Source organism: Bos grunniens, chromosome 6 (genome assembly GCF_055505025.1).
Source record: "Bos grunniens cultivar Pamir isolate PY7600 chromosome 6, Bosgru_T2T1.0, whole genome shotgun sequence".
Lineage (NCBI taxonomy): Eukaryota > Metazoa > Chordata > Mammalia > Artiodactyla > Bovidae > Bos > Bos grunniens.
The window spans coordinates 35,664,194-35,686,983 of record NC_141170.1 but is presented as its reverse complement, the minus strand read 5'-3'; positions in this window follow the sequence as shown (position 1 = coordinate 35,686,983).

Here is a 22,790-nt window from a genome sequence, read left to right as displayed (position 1 = left end):
GTTTCATCTTCTCATTTTTGAGATAAAAGCTTACAAGACGAGTCTTCCTGGAAAAGTCCCAGGTGAGACTAGTTTAGTTTTGAATTTAATAAAATATAGCTCTTGGAATACATCAAGAAAAATAAAGTTATTCAATATCATTGCATTTGGCTTCATAATGGTTTCAAGTTACTTCACACTGTGGATAATGTTACTTTTTAAGCCATGGACAAAAGTGATTTTCTGTTTGGTTCCATACCAAACTAATGTTAGGATTTTAATAATTGAATTTGAAATTGCTTTCTTTTGTTTACTGAAGCAGTAGAAGTTCCATCACAAGACCGTAAATCACTTAGGCAGTAATAAAGATGCTTCTACAGTAAGACCTACAGTAATATCTGTGTGTTTTATGAAAACAAAATCCATTTAAAATTTTATTCATAATATTTTATATGTAATCTTTGGAAGAATTATATCATGAACACAATTCCTAGTAGTTAATGATCAAATGTTTGTGTACCACTAAAATTCATATGTTGAAGACATAAATCCCAATGTAATGGTATTTAGAGGAAGGGCCTTTGGAGCATAACTAGGGTTAGATGAGGTCATGAGGGTGTGATCCTCAGGGTGAGATTAGTGCCCTCATAAGAAGAGGCTAGAGAGCCTGTTCTCCTCACCTGCTCCCCACTCATCTATCTCCATCATTTGAGGATAAAGCAAGAAAACAGCCATCTGTAAGCCACAAAGAGAGTCCTAACCATAATTTGATCATACAGAACTGGCATCCTGGTTTAAAACTTTCATTCAGAATGATGAAAAACAAATGGCTATTGTTTAAGCCACCAAATCTTTGGTTATTTGTTACAGCAGCCTAAGTTAAGATACTTATATTGGATTTATATACTTTTCTTTTAGTTAGATTTCTTAGTAGATTTCTAAAGGCCTAGATTTTTAAGTGAAATAAAAATTTGTAAATCTCTCCTAGATGTTTCCATTAGATAGTATATCTGAGAGTTAAGAAACAGTTTTTGAGTTGATAGCAAAGGTACTGTTCTGCTTGATAAAATTTGTATAATCTGTGTTCGAGTTGAAGTAATTAGCTCTCTAAAGTAGTAAAGGTCATTCATCAATTACTGCTTTCTAAGTTAAATATAATTAAGAAAAAATTAGAAAAAAGAATACAGCAAATAAATCCATTTGGCTATATCAATATGCACAATTCACTATCCAATAAAATTTGCCACTGTAACATAAAAAAGTACCAGGTTTCCCTGCTGGATCAGATGGTAAGGGATCTGCCAATAGTGAAGGAGACCTGGGTTCAGTTCCTAGGTCTGGAAGATTCCCTGTAGAAGGGAAAGGTTACCCACTCCAGTATTCTGGCCTGGAAAATCCCATGGACAGAGGAATCTTTTGGGCTATCCATGGTGTCAAAAAGAGTCAGACATGACTGAGCAACTAATACTTTCACTTTTCATAGCATAAAAGCTCCTGAACATATGGGAGTAAGATTCAGAGCTCACTTTCAAGGAAACTTTGATACTTGGTCTGTCTTCACTCCTCTGACAAATTTCAGGGAACCATGTACAGTGGTCAGCTTGAGCCCTGACCAGGTACACAGGAAGGATGAGGAATTAAGCAGAGTATTACCTCCTCACTTATGCTCTCCAGTAAGTTAGCCATTACATAATATAATATAAAAAGGCAGCTAGTTTCTCTTTGACTTATGAATGTCTAGTCTAGTACAGAGATCTTTGAGTAAAATTCCTATAAAAATCCAATCACTGTAGGGCCTTATAAAAACTCAGCCAGTTATCTCCACTTCAAGAAGTATTCAACCAAATCTCCAAGCAATATAAGTTCAATTCAATTCAGTCTCTCAGTCATGTCTGTCCGTTTGCAACCCCATGGGCCACAGACACCAGGCCTCCCAGTACATCACCAACTCCCAGAGCCGGCAATGTAAAGATACCTTTAAAAATAGATGGTGCACAATTGCTACATTAATTCTTGTAACATATCATTTCTATTAAAAATCTTATAAAATGTTCTCTATTCATCTGTTTAAAAAAAAAAAACAGGAAATAATGAGCAGCTTAATTTTTATAGATGACAAGATGAAGTGATGATTGTTATACATTTTTTTAAACTGAGCTAATCTGAATCTTTTTTCTTCCTAATCATTCTCATGTATTATTTTATAACAAAAAGCCCACATATGAGAAAAAAAACCAAAATGACTATACGGATGAATGCTACTAATCTTGAAATGAGAAGTAATATTTGGCCAAAAAGAACACTAAAAAGACACTCAAACTCCTCAAAAAATTAAAAATAGGGATAGCATATGAGCTAGCAATTATACTTCTATATACCCAGAAGTATACAGAAGATACCCTTGGTATCAACAGGGGTCCAGGAACCACTAGGGATAACAAAGTTTGGGGATGCTCAGGTCCCATATTAGGACTTCTGCATCTGTAGTTCTGTATCTGTCATTCTATATCTGCAGATTCAACAAAAACCAAACACAGACCTAGTTCTGAAGGTAATTATTGGAAAAATCCACACATAATTAGACCCACATAGCTCAGATTTGTGTTGTTCAAGGGTCTAGTGTGTATATGAAGGAAACTAAATATGTCAAAGGGATATCTTCTCCCCACATGTTCATTGCAGCATTATTTACAATAACCAAGACTTGGAAACAACCTAAGTATCCAATGATGGCTAAATGGATAAAGAAGTTGCCAGCATATGGATGTATATATGAAGTATTTTTCAGCCATAAAAAGGAGAAAACTGTGTCATTTGTGACACTATCAATGGACTTTGAGGGCATTATGCTAAGTGAAATAAGTCAGAAAGAGAAAGACAAATACTGTATAATCTCACTTATGTGTGGAAAGATTTTTTTTTTTAAAGAAACTCATAGTATAAGAAGTAATCTTGTGATTATCACAGGTAGGGAGTAGGTGGAAGGAGAGGCAATTGGATGCAAGGCTCAAATTGTACAAATTCCCAGTTATAAGTAAGCACTAGACATATCATGTATAACATGAGCACTATTAGTTAGTACTGCTGTGGGACATATATGAAATTGCTAAAGGAATAAATCCTAAGAGTTCTTGTCAGAAGGTTTTTTTTTTTTTTTTTTTTTTTTGTATCTACATGGGATGATACATTAACTAGACTTATTGTGGTAATCATATCATAATGTATGCAAGTCGAATCATTGTACTGTACATATATAAAACCTATTCTGTGTTGTATGTCAATTATCCCTCATTAAAATGGGGGAAAAGCAAAAAAATACCCTGAAGGAATATTATTGGTGGACTTGACTACTAAAAACAGAAAGCTTTCAAAGTTCTAAAGTATCACAGAAAAGCAGTAAGTTAATAAATAAGAAGCAGAACTCAAACTAGGAAACGACTTTTAAGAATAACCATTAGCCAGACTCATCAAGAAAAAAAGGGAGAAAAATCAAGTCAACAAAATTAGAAATGAAAATGGAGCGATCACAACAGACAACACAGAAATATAAAGGATCATAAGAGAATATTATCAGCAACTACATGCGAATAAAATGGACAACTTGGAAGAAATGGAAAAATTCTTAGAAAAGTACAACTTTATAAAATTGAACCAGGAAGAAATGGAAAATCTTAACAGACACATCACAAGCATGGAAATTGAAACTGTAATCAGAAATCTTTCAGCAAACAAAAGCCCAGGACCAGATAGCTTCACAGTTGAATTCTACCAAAAATTTAGAGAAGCACTAACACCTATCCTACTCAAACTCTTCCAGAAAATTGCAGAGGAAGGTAAACTTCCAAACTCATTCTATGAGGCCACCATCACCCTAATACCAAAACCTGACAAAGATCCCACAAAAAAAGAAAACTACAGGCCAATATCACTGATGAATATAGATGTAAAAATCCTTAACAAAACTCTAGCAAACAGAATCCAACAACATATTAAAAAGATCATATATCATGACCAAGAGGGCTTTACCCCAGGGATGCAAGGATTCTTCAATATCCACAAATCAATCAAATAATACACCACATTAACAAATTGAAAAATAAAAACCATATGCTTATCTCAATAGATGCAGAGAAAGCCCTTTGACAAAATTCAACATCCATTTATGATAAAAACTCTCCAGAAAGCAGGAATAGAAGGAACATACCTCAACATAATAAAAGCTATATATGACAAACCCACAGCAAACATTATCCTCAATGGTGAAAAATTGAAAGCATTTCCCCTAAAGTCAGGAACAAGACAAGGGTGCCCACTCTCACCATTAGTATTCAACATAGTTTTGGAAGTTTTGGCCACAGCAATCAGAGCAGAAAAAGAAATAAAAGGAATCCAAATTGGAAAAGAAGAAGTAAAACTCTCACTGTTTGCAGATGACATGATCCCCTACATAGAAAACCCTAAAGACTCCACCAGAAAACTACTAGAACTAATCAATGACTATAGTAAAGTTGCAGGATATCAAAACAACACACAGAAATCCCTTGCATTCTTATACACTAACAATGAGAAAACAGAAAGAGAAATTAAGGAAACAATTCCATTCACCATTGCAATGAAAAAAATAAAATACTTAGGAATATACCTACCTAAAGAAACTAAAGACCTATATATAGAAAACTATAAAACACTGGTGAAAGAAATCAAAGAGGACACTAATAGATGGAGAAATGTACCGTGTTCATGGATCAGAAGAATCAATATAGTGAAAATGAGTATACTACCCAAAGCAATCTATAGATTCAATGCAATCCCTATCAAGCTACCAACGGTATTTTTCACAGAACTAGAAAAATAATTTCACAATTTGTATGGAAATACAAAAAAACATGGAATAGCCAAAGCAATCTTGAGAAAGAATGGAACTGGAGGAATCAACCTGCCTGACTTCAGGCTTTACTACAAAGCCACAGTCATCAAGACAGTATGGTACTTGCACAAAGACAGAAATATAGATCAATGGAACAAAATAGAAAGCCCAGAGATGAATCCACACACCTATGGACACCTTATCTTTGACAAAGGAGGCAAGAATATACAACTGAGAAAAGACAATCTTTTTAACAAGTGGTGCTGGGAAATCTGGTCAGCGACTTGTAAAAAAATGAAACTAGAACACTTTCTAACACCATACACAAAAAATAAACTCAAAATAGATTAAAGATCTAAACTTAAGACCAGAAACTATAAAACTCCTAGAGGAAAACATAGGCAAAACACTGTCCAACATAAATCACAGCAGGATCTTCTATGACCCACCTCCCAGAATATTGGAAATAAAAGCAAAAATAAACAAATGGGACCTAATTAAAATTAAAAGCTTCTGCACAACAAAGGAAACTATAAGCAAGGTGAAAAAACAGCCTTCAGAATGGGAGAAAATAATAGCAAACAAAGCAACTGACAAAGAATTAATCTCAAAAATATACTAGCAACTCATGCAGCTCAATTCCAGAAAAATAAATGACCCAATCAAAAAATGGGCCAAAGAACTCTACAGACATTTCTTCAAAGAAGACATACAGATGGCTAACAAAAACATGAAAAGATACTCAACATCACTCATTTTTAGAGAAATGCAAATCAAAACCCACAATGAGGTACCATTTCATGGCAGTCAGAATGGCTGCTATTAAAAAGTCTACAAGCAATAAATGCTGGAGAGGGTGTGGATAAAAGGGAACCCTCTTACACTGTTGATGGGAATGCAAACTAGTACAACCACTATGAAGAACAGTGTGGAGATTCCTTAAAAAACTGAAAATAGAACTGCCATATGACCCAGAAACCCCACTGCTGGGCATACACACCGAGGAAACCAGAACTGAAAGAGAGACGTGTACCCCAATGTTCATCACAGCACTGTTTATAATAGCCAAGACGTGGAAGCAATCTAGATGTCCATCAGCAGACGAATGGATAAGAAAGCTGTGGTACATATACACAGTGGAGTATTACTCAGCCATTAAAAAGAATACATTTGAATCAGTTCTAATGAGGTGGATGAAACTGGAGCCTATTATACAGAGTGAAGTAAGTCAGAAACAAAAACACCAATACAGTATACTAATGCATATATATGGAATTTAGAAAGATGGTAACGATAACCCTGTATGAGAGACAGCAAAAGAGACACAGATGTATAGAACAGTCTTTTGGACTCTGTGGGAGAGGGCGAAGGTGGGATGATTTTGGAGAATGGCATTGAAACATGTTTATTATCATATGTGAAATGAATTGCCAGTCCAGGTTCGATGCATGATACAGGATGCTCGGGGCTGGTGCACTGGGATGACCCAGAGGGATGGGATGGGGAGGCAGGTGGGAGAGGGGGTTCAGGATGGGGAACACATGAACACCTACGGTGTATTCATGTCAACGTATGACAAAACCAATACAATATTGTAAAGTAATTAGCCTCAAAAAAAAAAAAAGAATATAATTAGTAAAGCATTACTATCCAAGATATATGTGAAATTAATATACATTAGTATGAAATATTAAATTTCACATAAAATGGGAAGATGTATTAAGACACAGTGTGGAGAATAAGAAAAATAGGCCAGTTAATTTAGAAAAGTATAATTAAAAAAGAACAAGTCCACTTTGAAATAATTTTACCTATAGCATTTTTAAAGTGTTAAATATATCCTGGGATATATAATTGTTTTCAAGCATAAATTATATTCAAGTATAAATTGAACTTTTTTAAAGAATGTATTTGGGTGCTATTTCTATTTTTCTGCTTGCTTGCTACATGGATTAACTTGAATTTACATTTCTGAATTCTTTCTTAAGATATCATCAAACCTGAGGAATGATTAGTGTATTCTGCATGTTCATTTCAAACTGTGGAAAATTCTTAAAGAGATGGGAATACCAGACCACCTGACCTGCCTCTTGAGAAACCTATATGCAGGTCAGGAAGCAACAGTTAGAACTGGACATGGAACAACAGACTGGTTCCAAATAGGAAAAGGAGTACGTCAAGGCTGTATATTGTCACCCTGCTTATTTAACTTATGTGCACAGTACATCATGAGAAATGCTGGGGTGGAGGAAGCACAAGCTGGAATCAAGATTACTGGGAGAAATATCAATAACCTCAGATATGCAGATGACACCACCCTTATGGCAGAAAGTGAAGAGGAACTAAAAAGCCTCTTGATGAAAGTGAAAGTGGAGAGCGAGGAGAGTGAAAAAGTTGGCTTAAAGCTCAACATTCAGAAAATGAAGATCATGGCATCTGGTCCCATCACTTCATGGGAAACAGATGGGGAAAAAGTGGAAACAGTGTCAGACTTTATTTTTGGGAGCTCCAAAATCACTGCAGATGGTGACTTCAGCCATGAAATTAAAAGATGCTTACTCCTTGGAAGAAAAATTATGACCAATCTAGATAGCATATTGAAAAGCAGAGACATTACTTTGCCAACAAAGGTCTGTCTAGTCAAGGCTATGGTTTTTCCAGTGGTCATGTATGGATGTGAGAGTTGGACTGTGAAGAAAGCTGAGTGCCGAAGAATTGATGCTTTTGAACTGTGGTGCTGGGGAAGACTCTTGAGATTCCCTTGGACTGCAAGGAGATTCCAACCACTCCATTCTGAAGGAGATCAGCCCTGGGATTTCTTTGGAAGGAATGATGTTAAAACTGAAACTCCAGTACTTTGGCCACCTCATGTGAAGAGCTGACTCATTGAAAAAGACTCTGATGCTGGGAGGGATTGGGGGCAGGAGGAGAAGGGCACGACAGAGGATGAGATGGCTGGATGACATCACTGGCTCGATGGACGTGAGTCTCAGTGAACTCCGGGAGTTGGTGATGGACAGGGAGGCCTGGCATGCTGCGATTCATGGGGTCGCAAAGAGTCGGACACAACTGAGCGACTGAACTGAACTGAACATACTGGATAGAAATTAATCTTAAAGATTTTAGAAATAAATTATTTTCTTTAATGATTATTTATGCCAACAACCCCTTCTCCTTTTCTTTTACTAACAGAGCATTGATAATTTCACCTGGGCACACAAGCACCCAATTAGAGACTATGCTAGCAAGGTGATGATGAGTGTGCGTGCTCAGTCATGTCCTACTCTGTGACCCTGTGGACTGTAGCCCACCAGGCTCCTCTGTCTGTAGTGTTTTCCCAGCAATACTGGAGTGGGTTGCCATTTCCTTTCTCCAGAAACTAGTGAAACTACTTTGCAACTCAGAATTGTCATATATCTGACTTATGTACAATAAGATGGGAGCAGGAATGATGAATGAAACTTTGTAATCACTTCTGTAAAAGAAAACTGCTCACTATTCAAGTCTGCTTTCAGGCATTCAATCTGATTCAAATGTGTCATGTTAAGGTCAACATCCTTAGGAATGGTAAAGCAACAGTATAGAAAATACCTCTTCCCTCTAAGTCATATGGCAGCATTTTGAAAGCAGAAGAGTATTATATTATCTTCTATTAAGTCACTGCTATATGTCTTCAGTTAAAGAACTTAGTCAACATCTTATGTAATGAGATCATTTTTTTTGTATTTTCAAAATAATATATATATATACAGATAATAGAAATAGAAATTTTAAAAGAGGGAGAAAAGCAAATATAAAATTGGACAGAATTGAACTAATATTTTATTATAAAAATGCTGATAGTCTTAACTTTTAGATATTTGAGTGTATAAGAATTTCTTTAGATTTCACTATAAAATATTTTCTCTATATGAATAACATGCATAGTATATTGATTTTAAGTGAGTGCTTGCTTCATCTATTCACGTATATGTGAGTATCACAGAACTGGAGAAAGTTAATATAGTAACATTATTGAGTTAGGAAAAATCCTCTAAAATTATTTTTTTCAATCAACATAGTATTAGCATCATTTATCTGAGATAAATCTAGATTTTAGCATCTTTTTTAATAGACTTGGACATCATCATTGGAGAAGGAAATGGCAACCTATCACAGTAATCTTGCTTGGGAAATCCCATGGACAGAGGAGCCTGATGTGCTACAGTCCATACGGTCACAAAAGAGTTAGTTACAACTTGGCAAGTAAACAACAAGACACAGTCAGATAGTTATAAACATAGACTTGGACAAACTTCTCAGTCACAGTTCCTAAGAAGGGACTTATTGTGGTTAAGTTTCAGGATCTAGAGTATGTGACTTTATACCTACGTAAGATGTGAGAGTTGGACTGTGAAGAAAGCTGAGCACTGAAGAACTGATGCTTTTGAACTGTGGTGTTGGAGAAGACTCTTGAGAGTCCCTTGGACTGCAAGGAGATCCAACCAGTCCATTCTGAAGGAGATCAGACCTGGGTTTTCTTTGGAAGGAATGATGCTAAAGCTGAAACTCCAGTACTTTGGCCACTTCATGCGAAGAGTTGACTCATTGTAAAAGACTCTGATGCTGGGAGGGACTGGGGTCAGGAGGAGAAGGGGATGACAGAGGATGAGATGGCTGGATGGCATAACCAACTCGATGGACGTGAGTTTGAGTGAACTCCAGGAGTTGGTGATGGACAGGGAGGCCTGGCATGCTGCGATTCATGGGGTCGCAAAGACTCTGACACGACTGAACAACTGAACTGAACTGAAAATTATTTGGGAGAGTTTCATAATCTGTGAAAGTTTCACTTCCATCATATGTAGAGTAAGCATGATAAATTTAATAGAATCTAACTCATTGGGTTAGATGTGTATTAAGAGATAATTCAGTGTTATAACTAGCACAAAGCTCCACAAAGATTAGTTTTTATTATGCTATGCTAAGTCACTTCAGTCGTGTCCAACTCTGTGCGACCCCATAGAGGGCAGCCCACCAGGCTCCCCCGTCCCTGGGATTCTCCAGGCAAGAACACTGGAGTGGGTTGCCGTTTCCTTCTCCAATGCATGAAAGTGAAAAGAGAAAGTGAAGTCGCTCAGTCGTGTCCGACTCTTAGCCACCCCATGGACTGCAGCCTACCAGGCTCCTCCGTCCATGGGATTTTCCAGGCAAGAGTACTAGAGTGGGGTGCCATTGCCTTCTCCGAGTTTTTACTATGATATTGTTAATTTAGAGACGGATACTAAGGTGAAATGATAAAGAATTTATACCCAGGTTCCTCTCAATGGTCTTTAGATTTGAAGTTTGGGATTTACATGTACCCATTACCATATTAATGATGCTAAAGCTGAAACTCCAGTACTTTGGCCACCTCATGCGAAGAGTTGACTCATTGGAAAAGACTGTGATGCTGAGAGGGATTGGGGGCAGGAGGAAAAGGGGACGACAGAGGATGAGATGGCTGGATGGCATCGCTGACTTGATGGACATGAGTCTCAGTGAACTCCAGGAGTTGGTGATGGACAGGGAGGCCTGGCATGCTGCGATTCATGGGGTTGCAAAGAGTCGGACAGGACTGAGCGACTGATCTGATCTGACTACCATATTTGGGGCTTCCCTGGTGGCTCAGAGGTTAAGTCGTCTGCCTCCAATGTGGGAGACCTGGGTTGGATCCCTGGGATGGGAAGATCCCTTGGAGAAGGAAATGGCAACCCACTCCAGTACTCTTGCCTGGAGAATCCCATGGACCGAGGAGCCTGGTAGGCTACAGTCCATGGGGTCGCAAAGGGTCGGACACGACTGAGCGACTTCACTTTCACTTTCACTATTACCATATTTAAAACAGATAATCAACAAGGGCATATTGTATAGCACAGGGAACTCTGCTCAATATTCTGTAACAGCCTAAAAGGGAAAAGAATTCGAAAAAGAATAGATACTTATATATGTATAATTGAATCACTTTGCTGTACATCTGAAACTAAGACAACATTGTTAATCAATTCTACTCCAATATAAAATGAAAATTTAAAAAAAGAAAGCTAATTTGGAGTAATTGAAAAGGACTAAATAGTTAATAAATTTTCATGCATTCAATTTGTCAGTAACTCAAAATTAGATAAGTGTCTTTGAATAAAAATATAATGAATGCATATTTTAAAATACTGAGCCATGTCAAATTACACTTAATATGTATATTTAAAATTTATTGTGCTATAATGTTTTTATTGGCACGTTTTACTAATGTCTTATAATGATTCTTTGAGGCAAAGTGTTACCACAGATAGAATATTTTATGGCAGTATTTGGATTAAATAAAGAATAATTCTTTTATTTCTAGTGTCATTCAGTATGAGAGACTTATTAATAACGAATCATTGGTAGACTCCAATGTAACAGCTGTCTGGTATCACTGCACACTCTTAACAGAATACCTTCCAGAGGAAGGTACAGAATATTGTAAATGAGTTCTTCTTTGACAGCATTCTATGTGCATTTATATGATGTGTTTTATTTTTTATAGGTGGGGGAGGGATAGAGATGGGATACAGAAGAACATATGAGTAAACCCAGTAGGGATACATTTTTCTAAGACCTAAGTGTTTAAGAAACCACATACATAATGTAATACTTTATGTTATTGAAACACAGATTCATGTAAATATTAATTTTCTCTTTTCTTCTAAGCATGACTTTGATGCCTTCAGGTATTAATTACCTCATTATTATTTTCCCCTAATTATCATTACCAAACTTCTCATTAAAATGTAAGCTCCTTAACAGAGGATTCTTGGTCATGTTTTTGTTTTTTATTGAAGTATAGTTAACTTACAATATTAAATTAGTTTAAGTCTGCTTTATTCAATCAGTCTTAAAGCTATATACAGCAAAAAGCCATGCAATAAGAACGCCATTCTTTAATGAAACTTTTAATAAATTTTTTAATGAGGCAATAGAAACATTAGATAAGGAAATACACTTAGGGATCATCTAGCCTAACCATCTCAGTTAGTAAAAAATAAAGTTGAGGCCAAGGGACGATAGATAGAATGCTTACGATTTTGGGGGTTGGGGGGGGGAAACTATGGTAGATATTAAAAAGTCAATGTATGGCAAAACCAATACAATATTGTAAAGTAAAAAAATAAATAAATAAAAAACTATACCTCTGATGTCACAGATTATAAACTAGTTGGTAACATATAAAGCAACTATGAAAATCTAGCTTGTCTTATTTGCATATATTTTCATAAGTATAGAACTTATATTCCTTTCATTAAAAAGATTTAGTGATGCTTAAACTGCAAAGACATATAATTTTGTGTGAAAAATTTCAAACACAAAAGTGTATGAAAGAGTATATATAAAATAAAATTTTATAAAAATATGGAAAAAAAATCATTGAGAATACTGGTAATTTTATTTATTTTTTTTCTGTAAGTATTAATTAGCCCAATATCCATTCTCTCTCTTTTCCTTTTAGTAATAGAACATTGCACAATATTTCAAATCACCGCCCTTTTGATCATGCTGCTGCTGCTGCTAAGTCACTTCAGTCGTGTCCGACTCTGCGCGACCCCATAGATGGCAGCCCACCAGGCTCCCCCGTCCCTGGGATTCTCCAGGCAAGAACACTGGAGTGGGTTGCCATTTCCTTCTCCAGTGCATGAAAGTGAAAAGTGAAAGTGAAGTCACTCAGTCGTGTCCGACTCTTAGTGACCCCATGGACTGCAGCCTACCAGGCTCTTCTGCCCATGGGATTTTCCAGGCAAGAGTACTGGAGTGGGGTGCCATTGCCTTCTCTGCCTTTTGATCATAGGGATCTCTATAATAAAAATGAGTTGGTTAAATGAAACAGCATAAAACATATGCTCTTAAAACATATAAAACAGGTTTTCCTGTCATCATGCATGATATTCCTGAAATATGCAATGGTTCATTTCAGTTCAGTCGCTCAGTGGTGTCCGACCCTTTACTACCCCATGAATCGCAGCACGCCAGGCCTCCCTGTCCATCACAAACTCCCGGAGTTCACTCAGACTCAGGTCCATGGAGTCAGTGATGCCATCCAGCCATCTCATCCTCTGTCGTCCCCTTCTCCTCCTGCCCCCAATCCCTCCCAACATCAGAGTCTTTTCCAATGAGTCAACTCTTCACATGAGGTGGCCAAGTACTGGAGTTTCAGTTTTAGCATCATTCCCTCCAAAGAAATCCCAGGACTGATCTCCTTCAGAATGGACTGGTTGGATCTCCTTGCAGTCCAAGAGACTCTCAAGAGTCTTCTGCAACACCACAGTTCATGTAAAATATCATGTAGGAAACGAGTTGCCAGTCCAGGTTCGATGCATGATGCTGGATGCTTGGGGCTGGTGCACTGGGACGGCCCAGAGGGATGGTATGGGGAGGGAGGAGGGAGGAGGGTTTGGAATGGGGAACACATGTATACCTGTGGCGGATTCATTTTGATATTTGGCAAAACTAATACAATTATGTAAAGTTGAAAAATAAAATAAAATTGGAAGAATAAAAAAAAAAAAAAAAAAGCATCAATTCTTTGGCACTCAGCCTTCTTCACAGTCCAACTCTCACATCCATACATGACCACGGGAAAAACCATAGCCTTGACTAGATGGACCTTTGTTGACAAAGTAATGTCTCTGCTTTTGAATATGCTATCTAGGTTGGTCATAACTTTCCTTCCAAGGAGTAAGCATCTTTTAATTTCATGGCTGCAATCACCATCTGCAGTGATTTTACTACTTCAAATTACTCAAGGTATACATTGATAGCATTTCCACAAATTCAAGTTTCAGTTTGAAAACAGGTTCAGAAAATTTCATGTCCAACATCCAATGTTTTTAAATGGCTCAGAACTTTCAAGTTCAAGTGGGGAATTTCCTACTAAATAACTGGATAACTATTAATATAGGATAAATTAGCATGGTTTTGGAATAATAAGTAATCATAATGAGCACTTCTACTTACATTAGTTTCTATTCTCTTTTTCCCCTTCAAAAGTTCTACTTAGTGACTTGATTTCACAATTTTGCTTGCAATTTGGTAAGTTCTTATGACTGTATCCACACCAGTGGGATATGAACAGAGATGGGAATTGCATCTTTTAACATCTCATTACATTGCATTCTGTTTCCACCCAAACAAAAGATTAGACCACAGACCTGCTAGTACTTTATCATGGACCATTCAGACCAGGACAACCTTAGGAATGGCAGATTTTTAAGAGATTTTAATTCATGAATAATGCCCTAGAATTAAGCCAACAAAGTCTTAGGTATATGCAAGAGATAGGCAAGCATCATCTAACTTATCTATTTCAGCCACTGAATGTCCATTGTTACTATATACATAACCATACATAGCCTATATGCTAACTAATATAGTAATAAAGAAATCGAGAGACAGAGGGGATATAACTTAAAGCAAGAAATCAAAATTCAGATCCTGGAAGCCAAGAGAAGTAGATGGAAAATAAAAGATAAAAAATTTGATAGGGAAATTAAAGTATCTATGAGAACCAGAAACTGGAAGCTACATATTGCTTATGGATACAGGTAAACTATTTGGGGTATGGGTAAGTATATGAAATAGAGAACTTTAGAAAGTCAACTTCTTTTCATGATATCTCAGAGAAATCTGGGTGGAAATAGGATAAAAACATGTATTAATAGTGGGAATGTATTTTTAGATCAATAGTGGGATAAGCAAATGCATGAGAAACAGCAGGACTAAATGAACACTATACAGTGAGTATGTACATCTAAGTATGAATGAATTCTTTGCAAATCTACTCACTCAAGGACTCATTCATTCAAAGAGCTTTTCAAAGGACTGATTAAGGAGTAGGGCCTCAGTTTTTATTATCTTGGTTGAATTAAATAGTATTTCAGAACGTCAGCTTTATCACCTGAAAGAGAATCATAACATGATGGGAAGTAAATGACACATAAAAGTCTGTGGTTATTCTTGTTGATATCATTGTTAGAGAAAATGAGGCAACTAATTCTCTGTAGAATCTGACATTATCAAAGTGAAATATGATAATTTATCTGTGCTTTGAAAATAAGTAGATATCTTTCAGGCAGAGAGGAAGATAGGGTTTTTTAAACAGAAGTGTATATTGAGAGGCAAAGAATCATGTAAGCACACCATACATAAAAGAAATTAATAGAGATTTACTAACTGCAACATAGGTCACAAAATAGAAAATAAATGAATAGGTAGGTACAGAAAAATTCTGAAGGATTGTATTTCCAAATTAGAGACATTAGACATAATCCTATATGTTAAAAAAGCATATTTTTTAAACCAAAGAATAATATGAAGGATATAATTTTACAAAGAAATTAAAACTTCTCTGAGGTGGAGAAAAGAATAAAATGAAAGGCCAGCTATAGGGAGATTGGGGAAAAAATGCTGTTGAAAGTAATCAGGCAAAAGACAATAGGTGCTTGCTAAGTCAGGGGAAGCAAGTGTACATTAAAAAAAAAAAAAAAAAAAGATTGAATTGAAGAAATAAACCTGAAATTGGATATCACTTTGTAAAACACTGAATGCAGGTTTCTATGTCTGTAGTTTGAGAAATTCATGATTCTAGTACCTAAAATTTTAAAAACTGAGGAAGTGAACAGGTTTATAGAAGAGAAATGAGCTGAGGAAGTTTTATAATAGCAAGTTGTCAAGAGGGAGCTTCCCAGGTGGCACAGTAGTAAAGAATCCACCTGCTAATGCAAGAGATACAGGTTTGATCCCTGAGTCAGGAAGATCCCCTGGAGAAGGAAATGGCAACTCACTCCAATATTCTTGCCTGGAAAATTCCAGAGACAGAGGAGCCTGACGGGCTTCAGTCCATGGGATAACAAAGAGTTGGACATGACTGAGCACCCATGTTGCCAAGAATATATGGATGTGTTGTGTATATAAGATAAAAAGCTGCATTTGTAAGTAACATTTTCTCTTATATTTTTGCTGTAAACTTCACCTCATCTATCTACATCCCTCTTCTTAAGGAGTTTGTATATGAAACTGTTCCTCACTCCCGAGAAAGCAGCTGAATTTGGGAAGGAGCTCACTGTATGAAAAAGGATGGCTGGGGCAGTGTGGCTAGGTGCTAGGGATAAAACTAGGAACCTACTGAATATGGTCAGTAGGTTCAAGCATTCATGCATCACCAACTTAACAGACATGAATTTGAGCAAACTCTGGGAAATAGTGGAGGACAGGGGAGTCTGGCATGCTGCAGTCCATGGAATTGAAAAGAGCTGGACATGACTGAGTGACTGAACAACAATTCATGAAGCGGAGTTTTCAGTGGGGAAGCTGACAAATTGAAATAATTAATTTTATATGTCAACTTGACTGAACAAACGGGTGACCAGATTAAATGCTATTTCTGAGTATGTTTGAGAATGTGTTTCTGGACAGGTTCAGTTCAGTTCAGTTCAGTTGCTCAGTTATGTCAACTCTTTGTGACCCCATAAACCACAGCACGCCAGGTCTCCCTATCCATTACCAACTCCCAGAGTTCACCCAAACCCATGTCCATTAAGTCGGTGATGGCATCCAACCATCTCATCCTCTGTCATCCCCTTCTCCTCCTGCCTTCAATCTTTCCCAGCATCAGGGTCTTCTCAAATGAGTCAGCTCTTCACATCAGGTGGCTAAAGGATTGGAGTTTCAGCTTGAACATCAGTCCCTCCAATGAACATCCAGGACTGATCTTCTTTATGAAGGACTGGTTGGATCTCCTTGCAGTCCAAGGGACTCTCAAGAGTCTTCTCCAACACCACAGTTCAAAAGCATCAATTCTTCGGCACTCAGTTTTCTTTATAGTCCAAATCTCACATCCATACATGATCACTGGAAAAACCAGAGCCTTGCCTAGATGGACCTTTTTTGACAAAGTAATATCTCTGCTTTTTAATATGCTGTCTAGGTTGGTCATAACTTTCCTTCCAAGGAGTAAGCATCTCTTAATTTCATGGCTGCAATCACCATCTGCAGTAATTTTGGAGCCCCAAAAAATAAGTCAGCCACTGTTTCCACTGTTTCCCCATCTATTTCCCATGAAGTGATGGGACCAGATGCCATGATCTTCGTTTTCTGAATGTTGAGCTTTAAGCCAACTTATTCACTCTCCTCTTTCACCTACATCAAGAGGCTTTTTAGTTCTTCTTCCCTTTCTGCCATAAGGGTGATGAGGTTATTGCATATATGCAGTTATTGATATTTCTCCCGGCAATCTTGATTCCAGCTTGTGCTTCCTCCAGCTCAGCGTTTCTCATGATGTAGTCTGCATATAAGCTAAATAAGCAGGGACAAGATTAGCATTTAAATGAGTGGAATGAGTAAAAAAGATCACCCTTCTCAATGTGTGTGGGCATCTTCCAATCTTGGAGGATGTGAATAGAATAAAAGGGTAAATGGAGAAGGAATTCACCCTTTTTGCAGTCTTCCTGTTAGAGCTGGGATATCAGTCTTCTGCCCTTGGACTGAGATTTACACCATCAGCTCCCTGTTTTTAGGCCTTTGGAATTGGACTGAAATTATACTACTGGCTTTCCTGGGTCTATGTCTTACAGATGACAGATCATGGAACTTCTCAGCCTCCATAAAAGCATGAGCCAATTCCTCATAATAAATCTCTTCAGATCTCTCCCCTGTTGATGCTACTTCTCTGGAGAACACTGACTAACACATAAACTAAGAGGAATTTGTCTATAAGGTACCATCATGATAAATGATGAGGAGAACAGAAAGGTGAAGTCTAATTCATGGGGTTGAACCCACATGGTAAGTGGGATCATGTAAGTATTTTATTATGTCATGATCCCTGTCAAAGGAATAAATAAATACAAAAATAAACAAGTGGGACCTAATTAAACTTAAAAGCTTTTGCACAGCAAAGGAAACCATAAATAAGACGAAAAGAAGACTTTCAGAATAGGAAAATATATCTGCAAATGAAGCAACTGACAAGTGATTACTCTACAAAATACACAAACAACTCATGCAACTCAATACCAAAAAACTAACAACTGAATCATAGGATGTGCAGAAGATCTAAGTCAACAGTTCTCCAAAGAAGACATACATAGGGCCAAGAAGCCCATAAAAGATGCTCAGCATCATCAATCATTAGAGAAATGCAAATCAAAATTACAATAAATATCACCTCGCACCAGTCACAATGGACATCAGCAAGATTATCTATATACACAAAATTACCTTATACACTGTTGATGGGATTGTAAACTGATACAGCCACTATATAGAACAGTATAGAGGTTCCTGAATATCTAAAAATAGAGCTACCATATGATCCTGCAATCCCATTCATGGGCATACCTGCAGAAACCCATAATTCAAAGAGATATATGCATCCCAGTATTCATTGCAGCACTATTTACAATAGTCACAACATGGACACAACCTAAATATCCATCAACAGAGGAATGGATAAACAAGACATAGAACATACATGCAGTGGAATATTATTCAGCTATAAAAGTGGAATGGAGTTGTGCCATTTGCAAAGACCTGGACGAATCCAGAGAGTGCCACACAGAGTGAAGTTAGAAAATCAAATATCATATATTAACACATATGTGGAATCTAGCAAAACAGTACAGATAAACCTATTAGCAAAGCAGAAATAGAGACACAGATGTAGAGAGCAAATGCATGGACATTTGGGGACAAACGTCCCCATTCCATTGGGGAGTGGAATAAGTTGGGAGATTGGGATTAACATATATTAACTACTATGTATAAAACAGATAACTAATGAGAAGCTACTGTATATAGCACAGGGGGGAAAAGTTACAATCTGTTTGTAGGGCATATATTAAGTTAACCTTAAAAATGCATTATGATATCCATTGTCTGTGTGTGTATGTATTGTCTTATATTATGTGATATTTACCTAAATAAAATACAAAGGAATACCATTTTCTCTACAACATCCCTTGCTTCAAATGAATCTGCAATTATATTTTATTTGGGGAAACTAAAATTCAAGAAATACACAAGTTACAAATTGATGGTCCATAGTTTAAACCTTAGATTTTTCAGATATAACAATACAAGATCAGAAAGCTGTTGACAAAATATCAAAAAAAAAAAAAAAAAGTGTCCTTTCTTATGAACTTCATCTGCAAAAGAAACAATGTGAGCACCTTTCAGAATAAACAACTAGTATCCATGAAGAACCCAAGTTAGATGGTAGGCACTGAGAGAGGGAATCAGAGGGCAGACAAACTGAAACTACAATCACAGACAACTAGCCAGTCTGATCACATGGACCACAGCCTTGTCTAACTCAATGAAACTAAGCCATGCCTTGTGGGGCCACCCAAGATGGGCGGGTCATGGTGGAGAGAACTGACAGAATGTGGTCCACTGGAAGAGGAAATGGCAAACCACTTCAGTATTCTTGCCTTGAGAACCCCATGAACAGTATGAAAAGGCAAAATGATAGGATACTGAAAGAGGAACTCCCCAGGTCAGTAGGTGCCCAATATGCTACTGGAGATCAGTGGAGAAATAACTCCAGAAAGAATGAAGGGATGGAGCCAAAGCAAAAACAATACCCAGCTGTGGATGTGACTGGTGATAGAAGCAAGGTCTGATGCTGTAAAGAACAATATTGCATAGGAACCTGGAATGTCAGGTCCATGAATCAAGGGAAATTGGAAGTGGTCAAACAAGAGATGGCAAGAGTGAATGTCAACATTTTAGCAATCAGTGAACTAAAATGGACTGGAATAGGTGAATTTAACTCAGATGACCATTATATCTACTACTGTGGGCAGGAATCCCTCAGAAGAAATGGAGTAGCCATCATGGTCAACAAAAGAGTCAGAAATGCAGGACTTGGATGCAATCTCAAAAATGACAGAATGATCTCTATTCATTTCCAAGGCAAACCATTCAGTATCACAGTAATCCAAGTCTATGTCCCGATCAGTAATGCTGAAGAAGCTGAAGTTGAACAATTCTATGAAGACCTAAAAGATCTTCTAGAACTAACACCCAAAAAAAGATGTCCTTTTCATTATAGGGGACGGGAATGCAAAAGTAGGAAGTCAAGAAATACCTGGAGTAACAGGCAAATTAGGCCTTGGAGTGCAGAATGAAGCAGGGAAAAGGCTAGTAGAGTTCTGTAAAGAGAACACACTGGTCATAGCAAACACGGTCTTCCAATAACAAAAGAGAAGACTCTACACATGGACATCACTAGATGGTCAACATCAAAATCAGATTGATTATATTCTTTGCAGCCAAAGATGGAGAAGCTCTATACAGTCAGCAAAAACAAAACCAGGAGTTGACTGTGGCTTGGATCATGAACTCCTTATTGCCAAATTCAGACTGAAATTGAAGAAAGTGGAGAAAACCATTAGACCATTCAGGTATGACCTAAATCAAATTCCTTATGACTATACAGTGGAAGTGAGAAATAGATTTAAAGGACTAGATCTGATAGACAGAGTGCCTGATGAACTATGGATGGAGGTTCCTGACATTGTACAGGAGACAGGGATCAAGACCATCCCTAAGGAAAAGAAATGCAAAAAAGCAATATGGCTGTCTGAGGAGGCCTTACAAATAGCTGTGAAAAGAAAGGAAGCGAAAAACAAAGAAGAAAAGGAAAGACATACGCATTTGAATGCAGTGTTCCAAAGAATAGCAAGGAGAGATAAGAAAGGCTTCCTCAGCGATCAATGCAAAGAAATAGAGGAAAACAATAGAATGAGAAAGACTAGAGATCTCTTCAAGAAAATACCAAGAGATACCAAGGGAACATTTCATGCAAAGATGTGCTCAATAAAGGACAGAAATGGTAGGGACCAAACAGAAGCAGAGATATTAAGAAGAGGTGGCCAGAATTCACAGAAGAACTATACAAAAAATATCTTCATGACCCAGAAAATCACGAAGGTGTGATCAATCATCTAGAGCCAGACATCATGGAATGTGAAGTCAAGTGGGCCTTAGGAAGCATCACTACAAACAAAACTAGTGGAGATCAATCGAATTCCATTTGAGCTATTTCAAATCCTGAAAGACGATCCTATGAAAGTGCTGCACTCAATATGCCAGCAAATTTGGAAAACTCAGCAGTGGCCACAGGACTGGAAAAGGTCAGTTTTTATTCCAATCCCAAAGACAGGCAATGCCAAAGAATGCTCAAACTTCCGCACAATTGCACTCATCTCACATGCTAGTAAAGTGATGCTTAAAATTCTCCAAGCCAGGCTTCAGCAAAACGTGTACAGTGAACTTCCAGATGTTCAAGGTGGTTTTAGAAAAGGCAGAGGAACTAGAGATCAAGTTGCCAACATCTGGTGGATCATGGAAAAAGCAAGAGAGTTCCAGAAAAACATCTATTTCTGCTTTATTGACTATGCCAAAGCCTTTGACTGTGTGGATCACAATAAACTGTGGAAAGTTCTACAAGAGATGGGAATACCAGACCACCTGACCTGCCTTTTGAGAAATCTGTATGCAGGTCAGGAAGCAACAGTTAGAACTGGACATGGAACAACAGACTGGTTCGAACTAGGAAAAGGAGTACGTCAAGGCTGTATGTTGTCACCCTGCTTATTTAACTTCTATGCAGAGTATATCATGAGAAACGCTGGGCTAGAAGTAGCACAAGCTGGAATCAAGATTGCCGGGAGAAATATCAATAACCTCAGATATGCAGATGACACCACCCTTATGGCAGAAAGTGAAGAACTAAAGAGCCTCTTGATGAAAGTGAAAGTGGAGAGTGAAAAAGTTGGCTTAAAGCTCAACATTCAGAAAACGAAGATCATGGCATCTGGTCCCATCACTTCATGGGAAATAGATGGGGAAAGAGTGGAAAGAGTGGCTGACTTTATTGTTTTGGGCTCCAAAATCATGGCAGATGGTGATTGCATCCATGAAATTAAAAGATGCTTTCTCCTTGGAAGGAAACTTAAGACCAACGTAGATAGCATTTTAAAAAGCAGAGACATTATTTTGTGAACAAAAGTCCATCTAGTCAAGGCTATGGTTTTTCCAGTGGCCATGTATGGATGCGAGAGCTGGAGTATAAAGAAAGCTGAGCACTGACGAATCGATGCTTTTGAACTGTGGTACTGGAGAAGACTCTTGAGAGTCCCTTGGACTGCAAGGAGATCCAACCAGTCCATCATAAAGGAGATCAGTCCTGGGTGTTCATTGGAGGGACTGATGTTGAAGCTGAAACTCCAGTACTTTGGCCACCTTATGCGAAGAGCTGACTCATTGGAAAAGTTCCTGATGCTGGGAAAGATTGAGGGCAGGAGGAGAAGGGGATGTCAGAGGATGAGATGGTTGGATGCCATCACCCACTTGATGGACATGGGTTTGCTTGGACTTTGGGAGTTGGTGATGGACAGGGAGGCCTGGCATGCTGCGGTTCATGGGTCACAAAGAGTCGGACACGACAGAGCCACTGAATTAAACTGAACTGATCCATGAAGAAGAGAAGCTGAAAGCCAAGCACTGAATTTAGAAAAATCTGGTGGAGATGAAAAGAGAGGATAAAGAAAGTTTCTGGCCTATATGGTGACCATTTCATTTGACCTTTCTTTCATTTACAGAAAGGAAAAAAAGAGTTAAACATTTATTCTCAATTGATTTTTAGAGTTCTGGTTTAGTCTGTTATTTTATTTTAATTTTTTAAGAAATAGATTACAATAAGCTTTCTTTTCCTGAAAATAAGGATTAAAGGGATTTTGGAAAAACCTATATATTTATATGGTGTCGTTTTGTATGTTGTGATAATACAGACATCATGGATATACTGTTATGTTTATTTATCTTAATTTAGAAATAATCTGTGGTCTTTACTCCTAAAATACTATTTTCTTTAAGATAAAAAAGTGTAAGA